This window comes from Pogona vitticeps, chromosome 4, assembly GCF_051106095.1.
Source record: "Pogona vitticeps strain Pit_001003342236 chromosome 4, PviZW2.1, whole genome shotgun sequence".
NCBI lineage: Eukaryota > Metazoa > Chordata > Lepidosauria > Squamata > Agamidae > Pogona > Pogona vitticeps.
The window spans coordinates 41,566,013-41,592,052 of record NC_135786.1 but is presented as its reverse complement, the minus strand read 5'-3'; the positions used below and the strand labels follow the sequence as shown (position 1 = coordinate 41,592,052).

Genomic DNA, 26,040 nt, shown 5'->3' with positions numbered 1-26,040 from the left:
TTGCATGGCCTTGGTGATGCCCTGCCTCCCTGCTCGGCTGGCCACTCAGAAGCTGAGTGTAGAGGCTCATTATCCCGCCCCCTCACTGAAGTGGTCAACTGAGCAGGGAGTCAGGACACCGCCAGCTGAGCTACTGCCACGTTTTGCATACTTTCAATGATGAATACAAAGCTCCCATCTCTATCAAGAACTCATTTATCATTCCAGTGGTCCCTGGTTATCTGTAAAGGTCTCTTCCAACACCATTTTAAACAAATTGATTTTTTCCCTGTCCATTTTCTTCGCCATCCAACTTTCACATGTACAAATTTTGCGGCCAGAGAAGTCTGTAACTCAAAAAGTCTGTAAGTCAAGCCGTCTGTAAGTCAAGGGTCCACTGTATTAAGAATGGATCATACTGGCCTTGGTTTCCAGTGACATATTTTTATGTCAAAATATCTCTTCTAGTTCCTTCATAGCTGTCCTTCCATGTCTCTGACTTCTTGGCTGCAATCTTCCTTTGGATTTATAACTGAACCAAAGAATAGATGATAATTAATGATGTTGATTTCTTCAAATTTTTGAATTAGAATTATGTAATTCTGTAATTATTATCTTCTTAGCATTCAACTATAATTCTCCTTTTGTGCTTCTTTAACTTTAATTGGCAGGTGTTTCAAGTCACTAATATTTTCTGTCAGTACACAGTATATTCTATGTACAGTACTTTGTTTCTTCCACCAATTTTCACTCCTCTTTCATTTGAATGTAATCTAGCTTTTCATCTGACATATTCTATATACAAACTGAATGGACAAGAAAAAGTATTGTCATGTCTAACACATTTCCCTGGAGAAAATCATTGTTTTTCCACATTCTGTCTTTTGCCCGGAGTGTAAATTACTAATTAGGACAATCAAATATTATGGCACACCCACAGTTCATCTTATAATGATCAATACGAGTTAATAATCCACAGAGTCAAAGATTTTACTGCAATTTATAAAGTACAAACTGATTTTTCTAAAAAAATCTCTGGCACAATTCAGTAGCTTATCTATATTTGCATTTTGCTCTCTAGTGCCTCCTTCATTTCTGAAATACGCTTTAATATCTAGCATTTCTTTCTTGTAAAGTGTAGAAGTCTCTGTTGTAAAATCTTGAGAATCACTTTACTTCCAAAGAAAATCAATCCAATAGTTCTATTCAATTCTATACAGTTACTGCAATCTTTGACATCTCCTTTTTTTAGAGGATGTGGTGTATCTTATCATTTCCATCTTATGAGCCAAAGCTTTGTTTTCCACATATGCTGACTCAATCTTTGAAGCCTGAGACAGCTTGTGGGCATCCCAGCTGCTCTCAGTGGTTTATTTCTTCAATTGCATTAAGAGAAGATTTAACTTGTTCTAAAACTGTACGTTCTTCAGCAAGAGATCCTTCTTTAAAGGAATGTGTCCTTCTTGCACCTCTGTATAGTTCTTCGATATATCATTTCCATTTTCTCTTTATTTTATCCTAATTGGATACTACATTCTCTTGATGATCTTTCCTTATCACTAATCTTAGCTGGACTCACATCTTAATGTGCTGAAGGTGTTTGAATGTGTCAGTCAAGTCAAGAGCAATGCCATTAAGAGGCTGGACTCCATTATGAGTTTGGACTCCTAAGCAGGTTCACCCAAAATGGAAGAGTCACAGCTGAGACACCAGACTAAGATATATCTAAGTGGGCAGCAGTGGTAAATGAAAGTGACACCGGAGGAAGAGGCAACAGCGATGACACTCTGTTGAATCAGTGGCAATGGTAAACGCCTGCTGAATTTTCTGTACTATGAAAATCTATGAGGTGGCAGTTGAAAATGAAACAAGACATAGTACTAGAAGATGAGACTTCTGGGTTGAAAAGCACTCAATCAGCTATTGGGGAAGAGCAAAGGAGAAGTACAAATAGCACTCTTGCTAATGATGCAAAAAGATTAAAACATCAACATCAATATGCAGATACTGTATCATCTTACTGCCAGAAAACAGCAATGACTTGAAATGATTTTTAGTGAAAGTGAAAGGAGAGAAGCGCCAAAGTAGGACTGCAGTTGAACATTCAGAGGACAAAAATCATGACTACACAACTTTAACATTGACAATGAAGCAATCAAAATACTGTAAAGATTGTGTATATATTGGTTCAATCATCAAATGAAGACTGCAGCCAAGAAATCAAAAGAGAGACTCAGAAAGGCAGCAATGAAGGAATTAGAAAAGATCATCAAGTGTAAAGATATGTCACTGGAGATGAAGACTTCTATTTTGGGCACATCATGAGAAGACAGGATTCTTTGGAAAAGACAATATTGCTGGGAAAGGTGGAAGGCAGTAAAAAAAAAAAAAAAAAGAGGAAGACTAAATACAAGATGCATTGACTCCCTAAAGGAATCCCTGAAGGAAGCCACAAGAGGCTTGAGTTTGGAAGAATTGAGTTATGACTATTGAGTACAGGACATTTTGGAAATCGCTCATTCATAGGATCAGCATAGGTGCTCTCATGTTGCCTTTCACTTAACAACAAAAATCTTGGTTTACAGTTCCCTTTGTTTTATGGAAGAGATATGATTCTTCCTTTCTTATTGTTCTATTGCTTTGCAATTATAATAGCTCCCTGTGTGGGTACCTTGTTAAATTCTTTGAGTGAGGCAAAGCGGTAGCCAAACAATCTAAATCTAAGCACCTGAAAACTGAAATCCATTTCATGTTTTCATTTTGAACTAAGTTACTTAAATACTGTACTGAACCAGGGCTATGTCTTTTACTCTATTCAGCTTAATTTAAAAAAACAACAAACCACATGGATTCTCTCTATACACTTTAATTATCAGTTCTGAAAACCATGTAATATCAATAGGAAAGGTTGTGATGGCCATAATAGGATTGAACCACTTCTATAAGCACAATGTATGCTGAAGGATCAAACCAGTAATACTAGATTATGCTCCACAAGACTGAGTTCAGTTGACAGAGCTGAAAAGAAATACCCATTACAGTACATGAGGCTTAACACAATGCTGTCTTGCCTGTTGGATTACAGCCTTTGTGCAAATATATAACTAGTTTTAAGTACATACTTGTAAAATTGAATATAAAGATTCCTGCCTGGTTCATTTTATTTTCAAACTACAGAAAAGGCCACATATGGCTTTCCATTATTTTATATTGCTACAGTCAACAAAATGTTCCATAGATTAAACACTATGAGGTGGAATACAAGTAGCACACTCTACATCTTTTAAGTGACTTCCAGATGGTCCAGCTAGAGTCCTGTCCTGGTGGGAGATACCCTTCAGCATTTATCCACTCAAAAGTTAGTTCATCCATTACAAGTAAAAGAAAATCACACAAATAGGAACCTTAATGCAGATTAAGGCACACACAACTATTTGGGGCACTGTTCAGTCTTTTGATGCAGCATTATTATATGCTTTACTATGCCTGAGTTGTATTAAAAATAAGCTACATAACATGATACACAGAGGATGTTTTCTAAAGTAACTTTCAGGGATGACTAGACACTGTGCTGATGTGACTGTTTCACTACCTTTGTTTATCTTCTCCATAATTAAATAGAAATACCTATCATTATTTTATATATTGTTAGTTATCCTTATACTACTTACATGCAGAAAGTAAACTTTTTAAAAAAAAATAATCTCTGCTGAATTAAGAGTTAGCAGGTTTCCACAAAACAAGACGTAAATCTAAAAATGATTGGCTTGCTTATCCATTAAGAAAAGCCCTGGGTCTCAAATCTGAACAATTGTTATTAGAGCAAATGCAATGAATCTGTGCGATGAATATAAGTATTAACTCACCAATGGGCAACTGGGTCTACTGTAGCTAAGGCTGGCAAATTTTGGTGCTCAGTTTCAACTGGTGTTCTATCTTTCTTCAGCAAGGGCAAAGAGGCTTCAGTAATCTTCTAAAGGCTCTTTAGCATCATGGGGCTAGGGCTGCTGTTAGCATGGGGAAAATCATCTCTCCCTTCTCTTCCGTGCGGCAACAACTTTTTCCTTCCTCGATCATTTCCCCCAGTGCAATGAGCCTTTTAGAAAGACTAATTAGGGAAAAGGTGGGATATTTTAATTTACATTTCTGGTGAGGACCCAACAGCACAATACCTTTTTTAAAAAAAAAACCCTGCTCTCTACCTGTTATAATCAACCTTTTTGAAAGTTTTCACTGGCACCAGCAGACGCTTTGTAACAGCCTAACAGCAGTGAGGGAAAGGCAAAACACAGAGACACAAACACCCACACACACAGAGGCAGACACATATATAATTCTGTGCACGTGTATGAGTACAACACACATCTATGTGCTTGCTCAGATTGGTACTCAGGTCAAAAAGCTTTTCTGCCCCTACCCTAAACAAACTGAAATACAGAAAGAATCCAAATGTTTTCCTGTCCTATTTTCATTTCTCCTTTCTGATTGCTACTCTCTTTAATGTTGAAAGGCCTAGCAGTTTAAGAAGTCATCTCATTTAAGTGACTTTGGAGTATGGGGGTAGAAATAGCAAGTGTTCACAAAGTTTCTTCAAAATACAGATGTGACAAGCGCAGCCATCTAAGCCAAGCTCATGCTTCTGTACCAACATATCCCAAATTCCATTTTCAATCAGTTCCATATATAGACTCCAGTTAGCATGGTAAAAAGCACCTATTGTTAAACATTCTAGAAGTTGTACAGTTTAAGATACAGTCAATCCCTTTTCTGAAACGAAACCTTCTCTTCAGAACTAATTCATTACTACTTTTGCCTAAGTATAAAAAATAAGTATACAGAAATAACAGCATGAAATCAATTCTCAATTGGTTCAATTACAGTAGTGAGTACACCCCCTCACATTTCATAAATATTTTAGTATATCTTTTCATGTGACAACAATGAAGAAATGACACTTGGCTACAATGTAAAGCAGTGTAAATGTGCAGTCCCCTCAAAATAACGCAACACACAGCCATTAATGTCTAAATCACTGGAAACAAGTGAGTACACACCTAAGTGACAATGTCCAAACTGGGCCCAAGTAGCCATTTCCCCTCCCTGGTGTTATGAGACCTGTTAGTGTCACAAGTTTCAGGTGTGAAGCAGGAGCAGGTGTTCTCACTCTCACTCTCTCAGACTGGTCACTGGAAGTGTACTCACTTTTGTTGCCAGCGGTTTAGACATTAATTGCTGTGTGTTGTGTTATTTTAAGAGTACAGCACATTTACACTGTTCTACAAGCTGTATGTTCACTGCTTTACATTGCAGCCAAGTGTCATTTCTTCAGTGTTGTCACATGAGAAGATATACTAAAATATTTATGAAATGTGAGGGTGTGTGCTCACTTCTGTGATATACTATACATGTTCAGCCATTCCCAACAAATAATCTTAATATTCCTTATTCCTCTGCAGCAAATAATTAGATTATACCACTGGATTATTTTATACACAGGGTGTTTCTAACACTACAATTTTATTCCAAATCTCGCTTTACTGTAAAATTGTGCTATATAAACAACTAATCACTTCACAACTGTTCAAATTGGTAATGGCAGTTCCAAAAATGGGGAGGGGGAGAGAAAGGGCAAATTTAAGATATTTCCAACTCTTCTATCATGATTAAATTCAGATGAGTGAAAAAGATGAAAGTTTACCAATGCAGTGTGAGGCTTTTATTAATTTTACCATTCATGATGTTTCACACCATTCTCAGAAACACTAGACTCACTTCTGCTGCTCCAAATTGAAAGAAAATATGTCCACTTCAAGCAGTCAGTTTCAGAGGCTAAGTTCTCTCAATATGAAAAGCTTAAACTAATGTTTTCAGTTCAGTCTAGAAACACTGCTACGTGTCAGACGTGCTTGGCAGATGAATTCATAGCTGCAAGCCATTTATAAACATTAAAGAAGCCACATTTACAGTAATTAAGATTGGCTAGTCATAAATGATGCTGCAAAAATCATGTTCTCTACAAGGCTTTGGGAGTTAGCAGGCAGAGGCAAATATGTACTCAATGTCAACAAGAAGAGAAGGAACCTGAATGGATTTTGTTTAGGCAAGGAAAAAGATGTAATCAGGAAGGAGAGAGCACCAAAGTTTCAGTTCTTACTTCAACCAATATGCTCAGGGAGAGAAAGAACACACAAGATTTTGAATGACATTAACAGTTTTCATGTTCGCATACCATGCCAAACCATGGTTTGCCACAATGTGAATGTGCTACTGATACTGAATGTATTGCATAGTCTTATATATACAGTAGTCACTATTAGTCTGAACTAAAAAAGTCAGAGGAGGCTGCAAATATGTTAATTAAACATACACCAATCAGACCTAACATTAAAACCACCTGCCTAACATTCTGTAGGTCCCCTTGTGCTGCCAAAATGGCTCTGAGGCATGGCTTCCACAATAACCTCTGAATGTGTCCTGTGGCATCTGGCACCAAGATATTAGCAGTAGATCCCTTAAATCTAGCAAGTTACAAGGTAGGGCCTCCATGGATTGGATTTAGTGTTCCAGCACATCCCACAGGAGCTCAGTTGGACTGAAATATGGGGAATTTGGAGGTCAAAACAACACCTTGAACTCTTTGTCCTGTTCCTCAATCCATTCCTGAACAATTTTTACCATGTAACAGGATGCATGATCCTGCTGAAAGAGGCCACTGCTATCAGGGAACACCATTTCCATGAAAGGGTATATGTGGTCTGCAACAATCTCTATATAGGTGAAACATGTCAAAGTAACATCCACATGAATGCCAGGGACCCAAAGTTTCCCAGCAGAATATTGCTCAGAACATAACACTGCCTCTGCCGGCCAGCCTTATTCCCACAGTACATCCTGATGTTATCTCTTCCCCAGGTAAACAACACACACACACACACACAGCCAGCCACCTGATCTAAAACAAAAATATGATTCATTAGACCAGGCAACCTTCTTCCATTGCTCCATGATCCATTTCCAATGTTCATGTCCCATTCTAGCACTTTCAGCAGTGGACAAGGGTCATCATGGGTACTCTGACCAGCCCCATACTCAGCAAACTGCAATGCATTACGTGTTCTGACACCTTTCTATCATGGCCAGCATTACATTTTTCAGCAGCTTTCCCCTCCCCCCAATATACAAGCCAGTCCCTAACCAGAGTTTGAGTTCAGTTCCTCACTGTGCCCCCTTGACAGGGGCTAGACTCAACAAATAATAATGTCCCTTCCAGATCTGCAGTTCTAAGAGTGTTCTAGGATTATTTACTGGTAAATGCAGGCCCATTTCTTTCAAATGGATCTCTAAAACCCAATGGAGTAAAGTTAGGTTTGGGATAGTCAGTTTAAATGACAGCCATTTATAACATTTGTTCTAATATTTGCCATTCTGTCATATCAGAACTCAAACAGGAAAACCGGAAAAGACATCTGAAACTCTACCATGGGACTCAAGTGGGTAAATACAGTCCTTCCATCAGGAACCGTTCACCCATATTGTAAGTAAGGCATTTCCCCTACCAATGCATAAAGCAATTAATCCATACTTCCACTCTTGCTCGAGATTAGTTTACACAGTGGATCAGAACAGGCTGAAATGAATTTTATCTCACTATGTGCACAGTTTAATGGAGCTGTCACCATATTATGTACATTGTCTACAATGGAAAGCCATCCCCAGATAACTGGATTACTGTAGTTAGAAAATGGAAAGGCAGATAAAAGGGGGCAGAAAATTCTAATTTAACAGCTTCAGAAAGAAAATACCTGTACAGGGAGGGGGGCGATTTATTTTATTTTATTTTATTTTATTTATATGCTGCCCACTCTACCCAAAGGTCTCTTTAGCAGCAGTTATCTGAACAAACACAAGATGAAATAAAACGTATTGTGATCAGTACCTTTCTTCTTTCAGTTTAAGCAGACTTAAGGAATTTGTTTGGAATGGAATTTCTTTCAGCCCTCTTCATTGAGAGTAAGTACAGTCTAGCTAGGCCTAGTATACGTGACTTACTGGGGCTTTTTAAGGCCTGCACAGCACACAATAGACAATTGAGAGCCTACTTGGTTACTGCAGAATTCATAGGGTGAACTAAGGTCAGCAACATGCAGACAAGAGAGCTAGCTGAGAGTTTCTCATTTAGTGGAAGTGAGACAACATTCCTTTTAAAGTCATCCACGGCATATCCACAAGCAAGCAGAAGTATCCAGTCACCTCTTGGCATCTAACATGCTCACTCCTTTGTGTGATCACAGTCTTTGAACAAGATGGGACAGAAGACTATCAAGAAAAGCATTAGTCTGAGGCACCATGTGTATGTTCCTCAAACAGTATCTGTAGGACAGTGTTGATCCCTCAGCCAGCTGAAACTAAAGATTCAATCATATTATAGACCTAGCTTATTTCTTCAGAGATAGAGTGTGTTGCTACAAAGGCATTTTTTCAATGTTTGATCTGTTTACAGTATCATCTGCACTGCCAAAATACACAACTATAACTACTTATAAAATAGTTCAACAGCAAAGTCAACCAAAAGTCCTTGAATTCATCACTTTCATGAAGGGCACTGCTATTTAATTTAACTGTACTGAAAGAAATAACAGACTATATTGATTCCAATGAATATCCATTTTTAAAATATCACCAGAGCTCATGGAATATTACGTAAATAGATTGTCTCGTTTCCAGATAAGGTAATGAAACCAGAATTACCATTTACTTAACTGTGTTTCTTGCCCAGCACATTAAAGCATTTTATAAAGTTTCAAATCGTTGCAGAAATGGCTCAGAATAGATTTATGGATCAAGTTACACAGAACATGGTGATCTCACCTATCCTTGTAGTTTTCCTCAAAAATTTATACTTTTTTATTAATTCTTTAGCAATCACTTTCCTATGCATGCTTCTAGTTAATGCTTATATAAACCACACATGATTTTCTAAAATACCATTTAAAAACAGACTTTTTCAATACTAAAACAAACACTGGAAAAACTCTGAATACCAGTTAGCAGAACCTAAACAATGATAGTGAGATAGCCAAGGAAATCTTTAAGCTCTATGGAGGAACATTATCTAAAAAAATGTTATCTAAAATAAATGCTCTTTTTCTAATTATATAGGACACTGCTAACAACTAGGACATTTGTTACAAAGGAAGATCTTAAGACATAGGCAGGCTGGTATGGGAAGATCCTGTAAAGCAACATTACGCTTCATCAATCTGATGATTTCACCAGTGGTTTAACAGATATTAAAAATATCTGGGGTCTGGGGCTTCCCTGGGATCCGTCTTGGGGGGGGGGAATTGGGGGTCATGAGATAGGAGGAGTCTTTAATTTCCAAAAGTTTTCCCTGATGAGATGATTTTACTCTCTCCCATTCCATAGTCCCCAATGGTTTTCCACAATTAAAAGGATCCCAAGGGAGCCTCAGAACGTTCTTTTGGTGGCAATGGGGAAAAAGTGCTTACCGTAACTTAAAAAAAATTAATTTGTAACATATATGAGGACATCTTCAGTCTTAGGCAACATAAAGTTACACAACAAGATTTCAACAATTACAGTAATCCAGTCAGGAAGTTATCAGACCTGCTCAAAAGGAAAAAAATGCTAAAACTATTCCATGTCCACTGAGGCCATCTGTTTATCCAGCAACAAAACTGAATCTAAGAACAATCTCAGTACAAACATATACTTTTGGGAAGAAATAAAAGCTATGAAACATGGAATATCAATTTTCTAGACTATTTTCTTGCACTAAGAATGTGCACTCATTGGCTGGATAAGGACCAATAAAAAAGTGATTCCTCCTGATGAGGCTGAAGTAACATGAGTAAGTGGTTCTCACACTTACTCATATTATTTCAGCATCATCATGAGAATTCACTTTTTTTATTGGTCCTTATCCAGCCAAAGAGTGCCCATTCTTAGTGCAATGAACTGAACTAGAGAAAAATCTCATCCCGTTTTTACTCTACAGTTCACAGATATTAGCATGATCTCCTCTCACATGTCTCTGTCCTAAGGCAAAACTTCTGAATATTTTCAGAGCTCTGGACACATTTCCAACTGACAGCAATTATTCTATTTTCAAGAGTCCCATGATCATTTGCTTTCAATCATATAACATCAGAGAGTTGCTGATGCCAATTTTAGCAGAATGGTAAATATTAAGGAAAGCAGGACAGACCAAAAGTGTACCAGGAACACTGTTACAGAAGGTGGTCAAATAAATGACATCCACAGAAGGCAAAATGGGGAAAGGAGAGGTATAACCAGAAAAAATCTGCAATTAGCCAAGCAGGAACTGCGCAGTGAGGCTCACATTCCGATTTCAAAAATCCAGCTTAACCTCTGACTCCAGAGCCAAAGTCTTGTTACAGTACATTCAATTCTAAATTGGAATTAATACCTTGATTTCTCATGTACAACTCCTGCCAACATTACAAAGAGCAACCCATAGAACATACAGGACAGCAACTAAGTTCACTTGGTCCCTTTTACACCTAATATATTGTACAAACAGATGTCTCCACCACCACCACTAAAATAACTGCAACATCCAAAACTGTTCCAGAAGTAATAGGGCCTCTAAATATCTAGTCAGAGAACTGAATATCTAGTCTGAGATAAATACATCAAGCACAATATTTTAGAAACCAAAAATGGAGTGTCATTGTTGTGTATCTCTTTGATAATAAAAACAGGTTAGATAAAGCAGTTTCTTACTTTCTGTGTTTCAAGTCAGATACTCTACATTTCAATAGTGGGCAATCACTCAGGCTTTCGTGCAAAAAATGCTAGTTGGAAAGAAATCCAGTGAAATCAGTGCAGCCTACTTACCAGTTAAGTTGTCTGACATAAGTCAGAAGAAAACGGAGTTCATTATATCTCACACATAGTTCTCAGAATGTTGAATCACAGATTACTCTCCAGGTCTCATAAACTGTCTTCAATATCACAATATTGATTAGGTGCTGCTTATCATATGACAGTCTCTCTCCCCTCCAGATCCACAAACAGAGAACTACTTCAATGGTTAAACCTCAGAACTGAGAAAACCACAAACCCAAAGATATCCCATCTTCTGTAGTGGGTTTCAAATGGACAGAAGCCTCTTATGCTGGCAGAAATGCTTTTCTGTGGACTGATCTCAGATGTGCCAACAGAACAGGATCTGCCAGCGCAACTGCTAAGCTGCCTGAGAACAGCCGGCAGAACAGCCAAAGGAAGGAGCAGGGGAAGAGCCCAATCATACTTGATAGGCAACATCTCAACCCAAACTCACAACCACTACACAGATGCAAAGTCAGGCCAGGGGAGAAGTAGGCCCAAGTAATTTTCATCCCTGGCCTGGGTGGTGTGTGAATACAGCACTCCCAGCTAATTTATAAGCAGCTGTTCATCTTCCCAAGAAAATTAGCTGTGCTTCCTAAATCACTATTATCTCATTTAAGTGTTTTCCTCTCTGCTTCTGTTTCATAGTCTTTGGATGAGTCCACACCAGCAAGGACTATAATAAGATCACTTAAACTGCTTGAGCTTAATTACTTTCAATGTGAACAACAGCCTCACATGAAGGAAGAAATTATAAGTGTCAGTTTCTAAGTACTGTAGTTTTTTTATTAACTCATACTAAGAGGAATGAGAAAAAGTAACCCAACACTTCTTAAACTAGATATTTAGAGAATGATTCAAAACAATATGATCAAGAAGCTACAAAGCTACATTTCCAACCCTACAACAAACAGAACCAAATAAAATGAAGGACTCTAAATAGAATATATGCAGCCCGATCACAAGACATGTTAAAGCTCAAGAAGCACCTGACCACAGAGATTCTAACCTAAGAATATTACAGTATTTTGCATACAGATGGGTGTGTGAGGATAAACATATGCGCATATAAACTGGTGTGTATTTTTATTTCTTCTCTTCACTGAGTTGCTCTAATATGTCAGCACAAAATATAGCACAGGAAGTGTACAAAAATGTGCCACCACAAACACAAGAAACTGGCTCTGAATCAAGTCTAATGAAGCCTTTGCTTTCAATATAGTACTAAAAATATGAACACTGGCTGAGGGCTAGTCTTGCAAAAAGCCTACTAAAAATCACTTGCCTGCTCTTATTGCATAAGAGAGGCTGGTGAAGGAATGTTACGGCATCCTATCTAGCCTTCACCATCCATTCTTAGGAGTAAACCAGAAGTTGGTTTTAAAAATGCAAGTCAAAAATGCACTTGGTAGAGGAAGGAGACATACTGTACAAGCAACATGCAGAAAGAGGCTTCACCTCCCGCATATCTAGTGTTGAATCACAGTGGAATGAAATATTCCATGTTTCAACTGCCTTGCTTTTTGTGCTGGGTAAGATGGAGAAAGGTCTCTCTGTCCCACATAGAAAAGCAGAGGACTGCAATGAGATGGAGAGCAGTCCAATCTCTCTTTTCCTGATAAAATCGCCTATGGCAACCAGGACTGGTTGGATAGCTCACTGGCTTAGGTATCTGGGTACAGAACCAGAGGTTGGGAGTCCAATACCCCGCTGTGTCTCCTGTGAGTAGAGCCAGCCTGTGGGGTCTTGGGCAAGCTGCACAGTCCCAGAGCACCAGCAGAAACTGGGAAGGGTAAACCACTTCTGAGTATTCTCTACCTGGAAAACCCTGAAAAGGATCACCCTAAGTCAGAATTGACTTGATGGCACAGGATTATGGCAACCAGAACAGCTGAGTTGGGTGAAAGTACAACGATCAACATGGAAAATCTCACAATTTATTATTTACATTTATACCCCACACTTCCTCCGAAGGGCTGTATCTCCTCCCAACTTTATCTTCATAACAGCTCATATGGCATGAGTCAAAGTGACAGGGCAAGAACCAGAAGTCACCAAGTAGGTTTGAAAGATGTGGTTCTTTAAACTCAAGAAGGACAGAAAAACTTAGGGGAAATTTACCCCTGACAAATAGAAAAGTCTAAATTACTAAAGGAGATCCACTTCCTTCCAGATTTGTTATTGTAACCAGAAAACAGAATAGTTTTGCAGGACACAAGGCTTACAACAGCAGCACTGCAAGGCAAGAACAAAGGAAGCCTGAATTGAACCATCTTATTCTAAAGGTCAATATGCCAGCAAGTTCGGAAAACTCAGCAGTGGCCAAAGGATTAGAAAAGATCAGTCTACATCACAATTCCAGAGAAGGGCAGTGCCAAAGAATGCTCCAGCTACCATGCAATTGCACTCATTTCACACACTACCAAGGTTATGCTCAAAATCCTACAAGGTAGGTTTCAGCAGTATGTGGACTGAGAACTCCCAGAAGCGCAAGCTGGATTCCGAAGGGGCAGAGGAACTAGAGACCAAATTGCTAGCATGAGCTGCATTATGAAGAAAGCCAGGGAGTTCCAGAAAAATATTTACTTCTGCTTCAAAAAGCCTTTGACTGTGTGGGCCACAACAAACTATGGCAAGTCCTTAAAGAAATGGGAGTACCTGACCACCTTCTCTATCTCCTCAGAAATCTATATGTGGGACAGGAAGCAACAGTTAGAACTGGATATGGAACAACTGATGGATTCAAAATTGGGAAAGGAGTACGGCAATGTCTCCCTGCTTATTTAACTTATATGCAGAATACATCATGGGAAAAGCCGGATGGAGGAATGCCAAGACGGAATTAAGCTTGCCGGAAGAAATATCAACAACCTCTGATATGCAGATGATACCACTCTGATGGCAGAATGTGGGCAGGAATTAAAGAACCTCTTAATGAGGGTGAAAGAGGAGGGCGCCAAAATGGTCTGAAGCTCAACATAAAAAAAAACTAAGATCACGGCCGCTGGTCCCATTATCTCCTGGCAAATCGAAGGGGAAGCTAGGGAGGCAGTGACAGATTTTACTTTCTTGGGTTCCATGATCACTGCAGATGGTGACAGCAGCCACAAAATTAAAAGACGCCTGCTTCTTGGGAGGAAAGCAATGACAAATCTTGACAGCATCTTAAAAAGAACAGACATCCTCTTGCTGACAAAAGTTCGCATAGTCAAAGCTATGGTTTTTCCAGTAGCGATGTATAGAAGTGAGAGCTGGACCATAAAGAAGACTGACAGCCAAAGAATTGATGCTTATGAATTGTGGTGCTGGAGGAGGCTCTTGAGAGTCCCCTGGACTGCAAGGAGAACAAACCTATCCATTCTGAAGGAAATCAGCCGAGTGCTCACCGGAAGGACAGATCCTGAAGCTGAGGCTCCAATACTTTGGCCATCTCATGATAAGAGAAGACTCCTTGGAAAAGACCTTGATGTTGGGAAAGTTTGAAGGCAAGGGGAGAAGGGGACGGCAGAGGACAAGATGGTTGGACAGTGTCATCGAATCTACCAACATGAAATTGACCAAACTCCAGGAGGCAGTGGAAGACAGGAGGGCCTGGCATGCTCTGGTTCATGGGGTCACGAAGAGTCGGACATGACTTAACAACAACAAAATCCTAAAGGTTTATGTCAGAAATAAGGCTATAATTTATCATGAGCAATGCAATCCGTTTTTATAAATAATATGCTCAAAATTCACCAGGAATAAGAGAAAAGTTCATGCTTAATTGTAGCAAAAGTAGTTTACAGTTTTCTATGAAAACACAAGTTTTTATATAAAAAAAAGCATTTAACTTTTCTGTTGCCTAATTTAACTGTTCCAGATATCCAGAAATTTTAGGTATTAAAATTCCAAATGTGAAGGATCGTAATTCCAAATCTGAATTTTGAAGCTAGTGCACATTCCTAGTATAAAGTCACTAAGGTTTAATTCCTGCCCTGTGTAAGGCAATCAACATTGTGTAATATGTTATTTCACTGAACTTCTAGGAAAGGCTCCCCCACACCTAGAGTCCTCCATCACCTCTGATTAGTGGCCATTGTGGCTGAAAAAAAGGAACCGATCTGTTAATTCTGGAATAACGTACTGTTTAAACTTTTAAAGAACTGAACATACGGAGCCATCTATTTCAAACTCACCTAACCTAGTACTATGTGATACAAGCAGCATCCCTTTTCCAAACCCCAGGTGGAATTTTTTTCTTGTTTACCAACTGGCAAATGTAAATAAAATGTGTCAAAGAAAATTAACATATAGCAAATAAAATTATCATTTGGCAATAATTTTTTTTTTATAAAAGGAACCATGGCTTAAGCCATCTGAACAGGATGGTATATTTTACTCCTGAATCACATTTGTTGCAGAATTATCACAGAGCTACGCCTGTTTAGTACACATTCTACATTAGTCACCTGTAGGCATGCAAGCAATGTCCCAAAATTTGGGGACACTTGCTCTGCACCTTTTTTAAACAGAATACTGTACCTGGGTCAAAACTGTCTCAACATATTTATTGCTTTTCCTGTTTAGTACTTTTTTTTTGTTCCAGGCAATGAAATGTACCGGGTCACAAAAAGTCTCATTGATTTTTTTCTTTGTGAACAATTATGTTGAAAATAGAAATGATGAATACTTTTTGTCAGTAAGTGCCAGGGAAGGGGAGGAAGACACTGGCCTCAGAAAGTGTTAAAAGTGTTTATCTACCCCTGCTTTAACCCTACTGTCCTCCTCCAGCCACTGGAATTCTACTTAAAGAAATTGTTTTAATCATGGGACATGAGGGTTAAAGTGATTGTACCAATCTGCAGCATTAATTGTGCAGGTTAGTTTTAATTAGCACTGGCACAGCTTACAGCTTAGAGATAAATGAGGTTAGAGCAGGTGAACAGGAAAATAAATTACTCCTGTTTTTTCTATCTGATCCCCTGTATTTTGCAGGAAAGTAGACTTGCCTTAGTAGATCTGTATTCTAGAGCAGTCCTTTTTACAAAAGCTCAACTAACTCAGTTAATTACAGTTCAGGTCAATCTATTGAACTAGCTCAAAATGAGAAGACAGTAAGCAATACTTTAGATTATATAGCATTATGCAAAAGAGGTTGGCAGCCCCAAAATTGATTTGCCCTGGACAAAATGCCAGATTTTGGAAAACTGCAACCTTAAGGGGCAGTGTGGGGTTGTTCTTTTTAATTAAGCCAACTATTAATATATTCGTGAAGGCTTTCACAGCAGAGATCTAATGGTTGTTGTGGGTTTTTCGGGCTCTTTGGCCGTGTTCTGAAGGTTGTTCTTCCTAACGTTTTGCTAGTACTCTGTGGCCGGCATCTTCAGAGGACAGCACTCTGTCCTCTGAAGATGCCGGCCGCAGAGACTGTCAAAATGTTAGGAAGAACAACCTTCAGAACATGGCCGAAGAGCCTGAAAAACCCACAACAACCAACTATTAACAACAACCAACTATTAATACTTTGGTTTCTAGTATCAAGAAAATTACATCCTCTTTTAAAGATTAATTCTCCTATGAATGCTTTTATAATAGCTTCTGCCAACATGACCAGTCTTCAACTTAAATTAGAAGGTCAGTAAACTAGCAGATTCTAATCTATATGGTTAACTGTAAGCAAGACATGCATGAGAAACTTACCACAATACATTCAATGGTGGAAATCAGCAAAACCGAAATGCTTTTGGATGAGTACCCTACTATCCTGAATACTAAAACATTAATTAGTCAAGCAAACCCATCCTTCAATTGATCCACTGGAATGAAAATCTTGTCTTTCTTCAAGCCAATGCTATACTCTCCCAAGGATAAAGATCTAGAGCCATGCAGGAGGGCTGGCCTCCTCAATAAAATGCAGTGACCCGGTGTCACCTGACTGCAGTTTGGCAACTATCATTGGTGCTGCTCTGTCAACACACCGGTCAAACCCTATGAAAATCAGTTTGGGGTTGGAACCATGGAAGGGGCAGAACAAAGAAAGCAGGAAGTATCAACATCCTCTTGGTGCACTCTAATAAGATTAATGAGACACAGGAGCCTAATCATCCCCCAGAAGCCTGGAAGTCTTTCCCCCACCAGCTCTATGCACAGACGACCTGTAGTAACTTAGGAAGAAACAACTAGGAGGACAGAGAATGCTTAGAGACACAATCCTAGGAATTTCTCAGGTCCAGTTAAACTTGATTAGACTTCCAGATTAAGTGTGTGTTGGATTGTGGGGTACAACTAGGAAGAAATCTGTATGCCTTTTGGGCCCATTCAAATAAATACAAATGTGGAGTATAACTTATCTAGTAGTTTTCAATATACACAAGTTATCTTGTCTTAAAAGTCATCCAGGTCAAAATAAATCTGCCTCCATTTCCCTGTACACCCTAAACTTTGAATGTTCAATTAGTAAAGGTACATGGAGGCACTGGGGTACTGTTTCTTCATCCTGTCTCTTCTGCACCTGCCTAATGGCAACTACCACTTCCATTTGCTACACCAGGCTGCCAAAATGTTATATAAAGTCTCACTATATTATGTTAGCAAGAGTGCACACTTAAATACATTAATCCACTAGGAGTTCTGGATTGCAAGAGCACAAGATTCATACATTAAGCTTTCTAAGGAACAGGATGTTTTGCTTCAACAATTTCCACTGTACAGCTGAGCAGAGTTTTTAGTTCCATAAAATGAAGGTTGGGACTCCATTAGGCAGGTAGCGAGAAGAGGCCAGTTTGTTCTGAACAGAACAGACTGAAATCATGAAACTGCTTGTTTAAAACAATACCACATTTTCAAATTCCCACTGAATCCAGGTCACTTAAAAAAAAGTTAAAGCTAGCCAGGGTTGAGGTATTTATTAACTGTAATGCCATTAGCTATATAACAATGTTAGATGTTTTAGAAGAGGTAGCTGTGTTAGTCTGTGCTAGTATATCAGGTTAAAAAATTAAAGATTTTTTTTTAAGACAAAAACTGTGGCACCTTAATTGTTTCTTAGACTATTATCAAGTGTGAAACTCTGCAACTATTGTATTGCATTTCCTTCCTAACTAATCAGAACCATCTTACAAGCTTCAATGGTAATCAGAGATATTAATTACCTTGTTTGTCCTGCTATGTTTATAGCCTGAGATTAATTTAGTCACCAGTCACTGTCACTGTTTACAGAACAATGCTTCCTGGGAGGGAAACTGAATATGAACAGTGGTTGTAAAAATTACTGCCAGATGTGAAATGCCACGTCATCAACAACTTGTTCCCATGAAATGGTCTCTCTTCTTGGGGACCATGTATAACTATTTGCCTCGTAGTCTCACTCTTATGGCTGAGGAAGTGGACTTGTCCACAAAAACTCACATTAAAATATAGCAGTTAGTCTTTAAGGTACCACAATATTTTTGCCTTCTTTATTTTTTTATTATTCTTTTGTTTATGACCTGCAGTGTTAGATGTGACTTTTTTTTCTGTACCTCACTCCATCAAAGGCAAAACTAAGGATACAACATGACATGAAATGTATTTCTTCTTTCTTTAAACATTTACAAATGGCAAGTGCCAACTGAGGTCCTTGACTGAAAACACAGAAAATGAAAACAGGGCTTAAATCTTCCTCTCTCACAGTATTCCATATGAACTATTGAAGCCACTACTTATGTTTCCTATTCCTTAGAGAGCATTACCCATGAATCTTGTGCTCTTCAGAGTCATAACCCTAAACATACACATCCAGCTAGCTAGTCTGAGGACTAACTAAACACACACCTACTCAAGCAGTGCTCCTAGAAAGCCACTCAGTGAGGATGGATAGGAATCTTATGGCTAGAAAAGACTTTAGTGCTTGAGGAACATTCCAGATCCACTTCAGATTTCTGCAATGCCTTGTATGCCATGAAGCCTACTACTGTACAATACTTTTCAGAATATAAACAAACCTGAAAATACAGGTGAAAAAGTTTCAGAGTTTTGAATTTCTGGTAAAATTCCTATTTGCTACATAGCAGAAGTACAGGGACTGACAGAGGAGAATAGTTAGTAGCTCCCTGGATGTTCCACCCCTTTCTTCTTAACTGGCACTCAACTCACTCACTGTTTATAATAGGAAAAAAAACATTTCATTAAGTTACTGTTGTTTCAAATTAAACTGGCAACCAACCGAAAAGTCCCTTCCAATCACACAAACTACAGATAACATATGAGATCACAAACAGCATTCCAACAATTTCATCACATAGAAATTCCACGTAAGGAAAACCCATACAACACATTAGGTTATACAGACAGTTACCAGAAAGATGAAATAGAAAAATTTATAACTAAAGCACATAACTTTGCAACTTTATTTAAAACCGTCAAAGCAAATCCTCGCTTTAAAAAACAGGGGCCCATAATTCCCTACATCTTATATGCAGCTTTAGTTGCTAAACCACACTTGTGCCAGAAAAAAAAAAATTCAACATCTCAATTCAGCACATTTGCTGTATTCAATCACATTTTCTGCATCTGCTATGAAGCGCCTGTACTCTTAAGCTTCAAGAAGTAGCCAAAAGAAAGCACAATGAAAAAAGGCAAGGCCTTCAGGTGAATCCAAAGTGTGCCATTTTGAAAATGCTTTTAACCTCATACAAGAAAAAAAATACAGCTGTGCTCTCAAAGGCCTCTCAAATGTGTCTGGAGAGAACGAGTGCAATAAATGCAAGAAGAAACATGTGGTCAATCACTACAAACAGAAACAGCAAAGAGTTTAATTCATACACAGTGCAGACACCACAGCCTTTCCGTTTCACATCTGATAATTCACTACTTCTAGATGCAGAGTTGATTCTCACTGGTTGCTCATCATCTGGTGTCTGTAACACAAAGTGCAGAGGCATAATTTTCATTTATAACTTCAAAATACAGAGGTAAGTATATTACTTAGCAGATTCTGTGTATTCTAAGAGGGTAGCCAGGCATTAATTAAATTCATTACACTTTTATCATCAGTCAAATTACAGGAACTTAAGGGATTGGTTGTCCAATGTGCCAAAATATTATCTGGCTCTGGATACTTTGCTGCTTCAGGGTGGCAGGATATGCTACCCTATCTTCAAAAGCAAAATGATTTATATACTGTAATAGCTTCAAATACTTTTACAGGGTAGACAATCCACACCGTGAACCCTAATTTATTAAGTTACAGGCTATGAAAGGATAAGCATCGTTTCCCGCACGTCCCCACACACTCTCCACTTTACAAGCAGATTCAAATTACAGCGGAAGAGGACACATTACACAGCAGATTATCTTGTGCACACTACAGGTTACTTTCTGAGGGCTGTAAACAAAAGTGCCCAGGGTTGCCATATAAGTGGAAAGAAAGTAAGGTACCAATCTCAACGCTGAGACGCACGTGCAGAAAGAAGAAAGGAAGGCCTCCTTGCCTCTGACATAACACACGGACGTGCTCTCACGTATACTGGAAGCCACGTGCTGGAATTATGCACAGCCACTTGAACTATGTTTGAGATAACTATTCTCTCACTTCCTTAATCTATACACACCACAACCACCAACCGGCCCCACGTGTTCAAGTTTAAACAAAGCAGCCACCAAAACCTAACCCTCGCCATAAAAGCAAGAGCGGGGGAACACAGAATGGAAGCAGAACCCCAGAAATTTACAAGCAGAACCCTGACAAACTCCAAATATCTTATCAGGAAAAGACCAGCAAGCTACAGTCTATAACCGAATCTCCCTAAAACGGCCATTGCACCAGGATGGCCGCCAACCCGGGCCCTTCGCCGGTCCTCCTTCGCGCCACATCCCCACGAAATGGAGACGGGGGCGGGGGAAGAAAAGAGACGCCGTTCTCCCTACAATTCATGCCAGCCACCCCTCTTCCTCCTCAGCCCCCTCCGGATCCCTACAACCTAGCCGTCGTGGTCCCAACCTAAAGCAGCCCCAAGGTGGCCTCCGGGCGGGCCATTCGTCCCCAAGACGCCTCAGCCCCGGCTCTCTCCTCTCCCCACGTGGAACCCCGTAGGCTCCTCCATCAGCACCGAGAGCGAGCGAGCGAGCGAGCCGCTCGGGTAACGGACCTACCAGCCACGCCACCCCACCCCGGGGGCCTCCCCTCCCCAGCCCAGCCCAGCCAAGTAACGCTACCTGATGCCTGCAGCCAGCCTAACGCCAGGCGTCCCCTCGCCTTTCGCCCTCTGTTTCGCTCGGCTTTCTTGCAGGGAGATACTCCCCGCTCCCCCCGCCCCCCTCACGCACTCTAATGAACAAGGGGAGGAGTTGAACCTCCTGAAAAGGGCGGGCAGTCGTGTGGAGTTGCCCAAAGGGACGTCGCGGACCGCTGGGCATCCCCTTCCAGGGCTGCTGGGAGAAGCAGCGAGCGCCCCTTGTTTGGGGAGGAGCGCCTCTTTATTGTCTGAAGGACCGACCCCTTTGTGGTGGGGCTTGGCTTCCGAGGAGAGGCGGGAAGAGCGAGTCGCGGGGTGCCCAAGGCGATGCGGTCTTCGGCACGTAGCAAAGGGGAGCGAGGAGGAGCTGGGATCTTTTGGGTAAGAAGCCGAGAGGGGAAAAAAAAGCAAAAGAACCCCTGCTTCGACTTTCTCTGTGACTGGAACTCCGCCTGCTGTCTGTGACAAATGTCCCTCATTAACTGGATTCCCAAAAGGAAGAAGATAGTCTAGCAAGAACCTGACTTAGGAGACGTTTGTTCACCCGCACTGCTTCATATTTTGCCAGGAGTCAGCTCTAATATTGAAAGGGTCCTGGGATAAAACCTGATTCAGATTAACCCTTCTCTGGCGTTTTAAACCCAGGAATAAGGTTTCTTCTGCCAGAGGTGCTCTGCCTGCTGTGCTTATTACTGCTGCGGATTCCAAAACTCAGCACAAAGGGAGACCTGCTCCCCAAAATCTAGTTTATACCCCATATATGGCGACTTCTCTGCAGTCAGCATCCATGTCCCTTCCAAACATGAGCATCAGTCCTTAACGCTGTAATTAAGGAAAGTGCCCTTTTGAACATACTTTCTGAGCAAACTTGCTTGTGGAGTTTTCTGTTGGTGGGTACCTGTGCTATGAACAGAGCAGTTCTGCAGACTGAGACCAAAGTCCACAAGCTGAAGCTGAGAAAACAAAGTGAAACATATTGCTGAAGGCAGGACAGGATGGCGGGAATAACATTTCATGCAGGCAAGGAGGCGAGTATTGGAAGTTATTTTAGGCAGCAGTTTTTCAAAAATGAAATACTAAGGGTCCCCAACCTTTTTGACACCAGCAATGGGTTTAGTTGAAGATGGACTGGGGAGGAGGGGAAGGTTAGGGTTATGCAGTAGGTTGTTGGAGGATAGCTTTGAATTGAGCTCATTACATGTTTTGTGCTGTAGCAGATGAGCGTGGAGCAGGAGGTGAGTTGCAATTGCAGCTCCACCTCCTGTTAGATCGGCAGCGGCCTAGAACCTAATAGGAGGGCAGGCTCCTATGAGACTCTAATGCCACAGGCACAGCTGATCTGGTAGCAGCAGGAGAGGGGCAGGGAGCGAAGCTCCGCCTCCTGTCAGATCAACCTCATAGGAGCGTGCTGACAGGAGGCGGAGTTTCACTCACCGTTCACCTCCTGCTCGCTGCTCATCTGTCCCGGTGGCCTGATCCCTCCAAGGCCACGGACCCGTACCAGTCCGTGGCCGAGGGGTTGGGGACCCCTGACCTAGTGCACTAACAGAAGCTGGAGTTGATTTTAATGAGATGACTTTGCTGTTATGTGCCATAAAGTTGGAACTGACTTAGAGTGGCCCTAATAAGGCTTTCAAAGTGACTGAGATATTTAAGGAATGATTTTACCAATGCCACATACTCAATGATTTTGCGTGGTCGAGGAGGGATTTGAATCCGGGCCTCCTGAGTCTAGTTCATCACTGTATCCACTACCACACCTAGTATCCAGAATACCTGTAATATGCCATGATAAACAGAAATGGAGGGACGAAGACAATGTATTCTATGGATGATTCAGGGAGAGGGATGGGGACCCAGCTGAATATATGGATCTGAAATTTTGCAGGATAAAACAGGTCAATTTGAGGGCAGTCTGTGCCATTTTGAGGTAAGGGTGAGAAATGATTTCTCATAGGAATTTAGCATGTCTGGCTTTCTGCATGTTTACATAAATGATTTCTTATATTGTTAGGGACTAATACTGTATATATTTTCCCATTATGTTAGTGTATTGTGACATTACATTTTGTCTTGTTCAGGCCATTTTGGACTATACACTTCAGAAAGTCCTTTCGGTACATGCTCAGTTACATTTTGTGTGGGAGAGACCAGAAGGAAGGGTACAAAATGAGAATGTCTATGGTTGCCAAGGAGATTGGGCCTGCTTTACACATTTTTTACAGCCTACTCTAACTCCAAAACAGAATATTTTATAAAATAACCAATACTGTTCCATCTACCAGTAAAGAAGAAATTAAGGGAAATAAAATAAAGGGAAGGTGTTACATGTGAATGGTTTAACTCATTTATGCTGGTGGTATCTCTTTACAGGAACAGATTAAATTCCATATTACTAGTACCTAATTGGCAACCAGTGCCATCCACATTGAGTTGGAGAGGAGCTTGAAGATCATCTGGCCTTCGCCCCATCATCAGAAAGACATTTTGAAGCATCTTTCCTTTTAGTTAAGTAAATGAAAGAGTAGGCATAGTAAAAAACAATTCTACTCTAGTGGCAGCACAGTGTTGTGCATGGATCCTAAGTGTTAATCGGTTAAACCAAAAGAGCTTTTTTTTTCTTTGTTGGGAGGGTTGTATGTAGTACAGTAGGACCTCAGTATCCACGGCATCCATATCTGTGCTTTCACTTACACACAGTCTGAAAATATAAAAAATATTAAAAGAAAAAAATCCAGAAAAACTATTTTCACATGTATTACCAGAACTGACCACTAGAGGAAGCAAGATATTGTGCTATGAATACTTGTTAGTGGAGAATACATAGTATGATATCTGCCACCATCTGGTGTTCACTATTATCTGCAGTTTCCAGTATCTGCAGGAGACTTGGAACTAATCCCTAGCTGATATAGAAGTCCTACTGTACAGTGGGGTCTTGACTTGAGAAGTTAATCCGTATTGGAAGGCGGTTCTCAAGTCAAAAAGTTCTCAGGTCAAATCTGCATTTCCCATAGGAATGCACTGAAAACCATTTGATCCGTATCTTCTCTTTTCCGTCCATAGAAACTAATGGGAAGCTGCTATTCTGCCTTCAACCACTAGAGGGGGATATTTTGTTTCTTTTTTTTCTTAGGTCAAGAAAGGTTCAGGGAAGGCAGGGAAAAGACAGTCCAGGCAGTTCAGTACCAGGCAGTCCGAAGACTGTCTCCCAATCCACTCTCTAAACGCTGGGAGGAGTGAGGAAGCAGACAGGCACCCTTTTCACTGGCCAACAGTTAACTGAAAGTTCAAATTTTTCACTTTCCCTGCCTCCCACGTGGTTTTTTTTCAGTTCTTAAATCTAAGTACTTAAGTCAAATCAATCTTTTCCTATGAGAGCGGTTCTTAAGTGAAAATGTTCTTAACTCAAGCCATTCTTATAACTATTAACTTTGGAGAGGATTTGGCATTAAAAAAATTAGCATGTTAAGTCAGATCTGACTTCTTCACAGAATGGCATATAGTTGCAACAGAACAGACAAATAATGCAATACCTGGGACATAATGTTGCTCCCCTCACTGAAATATTGAAAGTAGTCATGAGATGAAAAAAGAAATTAAGGGGACATCTAGAACAGAAGGTATCAACATAATGGATAAATTGTAACTGCACACCAATTGCACATTATTTGGGCTGCCTCCCACGTGGTTTTTTTTCAGTTCTTAAATCTAAGTACTTAAGTCAAATCAATCTTTTCCTATGAGAGCGGTTCTTAAGTGAAAATGTTCTTAACTCAAGCCATTCTTATAACTATTAACTTTGGAGAGGATTTGGCATTAAAAAAATTAGCATGTTAAGTCAGATCTGACTTCTTCACAGAATGGCATATAGTTGCAACAGAACAGACAAATAATGCAATACCTGGGACATAATGTTGCTCCCCTCACTGAAATATTGAAAGTAGTCATGAGATGAAAAAAGAAATTAAGGGGACATCTAGAACAGAAGGTATCAACATAATGGATAAATTGTAACTGCACACCAATTGCACATTATTTGGGCTGCCTCCCACGTGGTTTTTTTTCAGTTCTTAAATCTAAGTACTTAAGTCAAATCAATCTTTTCCTATGAGAGCGGTTCTTAAGTGAAAATGTTCTTAATTCAAGCCATTCTTAAGTCAAGACCCCACTGTAATTGTGAGAAGAATGTGAGGACCATTAAGTTTCTAAGGAAACTTAAACTTACCCACAAACACACACGCAGAAGTCAAAGCAGTGATGCTCCCATGAAGTAGTGGAGGTCACTCACAATTTGCTGAGGAAATAACCAGCGATTATTGGCATGTAATCAGATGAAATACAGAAATGGGAGCTTTATGGAATGGAGGAGAATGGCGAAAATGGGAAATGAAAGCCATCCCGGGACCTGAATAAAACAGAGTGAGGTCATAACTTCATGCATCAGTCATTGATAGACTAAGGTTTTTGCCATTCAGCAATGCCCGTTCAGTGCTGTTTATCTGGCTCGGATCCTTGGGTTCAATGCATGGAGCTGGGCTTCTTGAAGGGATATGTCCCTGAAAGGTCCCATCAGGGGTCTTCAGTATAGCTAATATGCTGTTTTTTTGGAACAGGAGGCTTGTGTTTTAGTCCAGCAGTGCCAAAATCCTCAATTGGATCTTCTCTAATGTATTTTGGAATTTGTGATATAGCTAATAATTTTCTATATATGATGAACAATAAGATTTTTTTAAAATGTATGCCTTTACAGTCCTATCTTTACCATAGCCTTTTAAAGCATGTTCCATGTTAGGCCAGATTTTTAACTTTCAGACCAACATATTTATCAGTATGTACATAGTCTCATTCTGTTTGGTCATAAATAAACCATATTGTGTTCAGTGGACTTGACTCACGGACACGGGGGGGGGGGCAGAATTCTACAACATGTTGTTCATTTATGTCTAATAAGGATTTACACATTTACTGTATAATAAGTTGATCTATGGAA

At 39.9% G+C, this 26,040-nt stretch overlaps 1 protein-coding gene and 1 long non-coding RNA gene across 10 annotated transcripts in view; one reads left to right on the top strand and one right to left on the bottom strand.

The window, feature by feature from the left end:
• The window catches only part of SLC16A1 (solute carrier family 16 member 1), a 78,655-nt gene that overhangs the window by 22,463 nt on the left and 30,152 nt on the right, over positions 1–26,040 (bottom strand). Inside the window, exons 1-2 of one of the 8 annotated variants that reach the window (XM_020780594.3) lie at positions 21,028–21,125; positions 19,636–19,730 (exon numbers count right to left, since the gene is read on the bottom strand). The exons of 1 other annotated variant lie outside the window; for it this stretch is intronic. The gene's annotated coding sequence lies outside the window, so the exon portion shown is untranslated. Of the gene's footprint in view, positions 1–3,845; positions 4,088–10,860; positions 16,294–16,533; positions 19,604–19,635; positions 19,731–20,812; positions 20,948–21,027; positions 21,160–26,040 lie in introns of those variants that run through there. 6 more of the 8 variants (XM_078393366.1, XM_078393367.1, XM_020780595.3 and 3 more) reach the window with 6 other exon arrangements.
• Positions 21,284–26,040, top strand: part of LOC140706561 (uncharacterized) — a 50,099-nt gene continuing 45,342 nt past the window's right edge. For both annotated transcript variants that reach the window (XR_013545135.1, XR_013545134.1), the window contains exon 1: positions 21,284–21,428. This is a non-coding gene — a long non-coding RNA (uncharacterized LOC140706561). The remainder of the gene's footprint in view (positions 21,429–26,040) is intronic.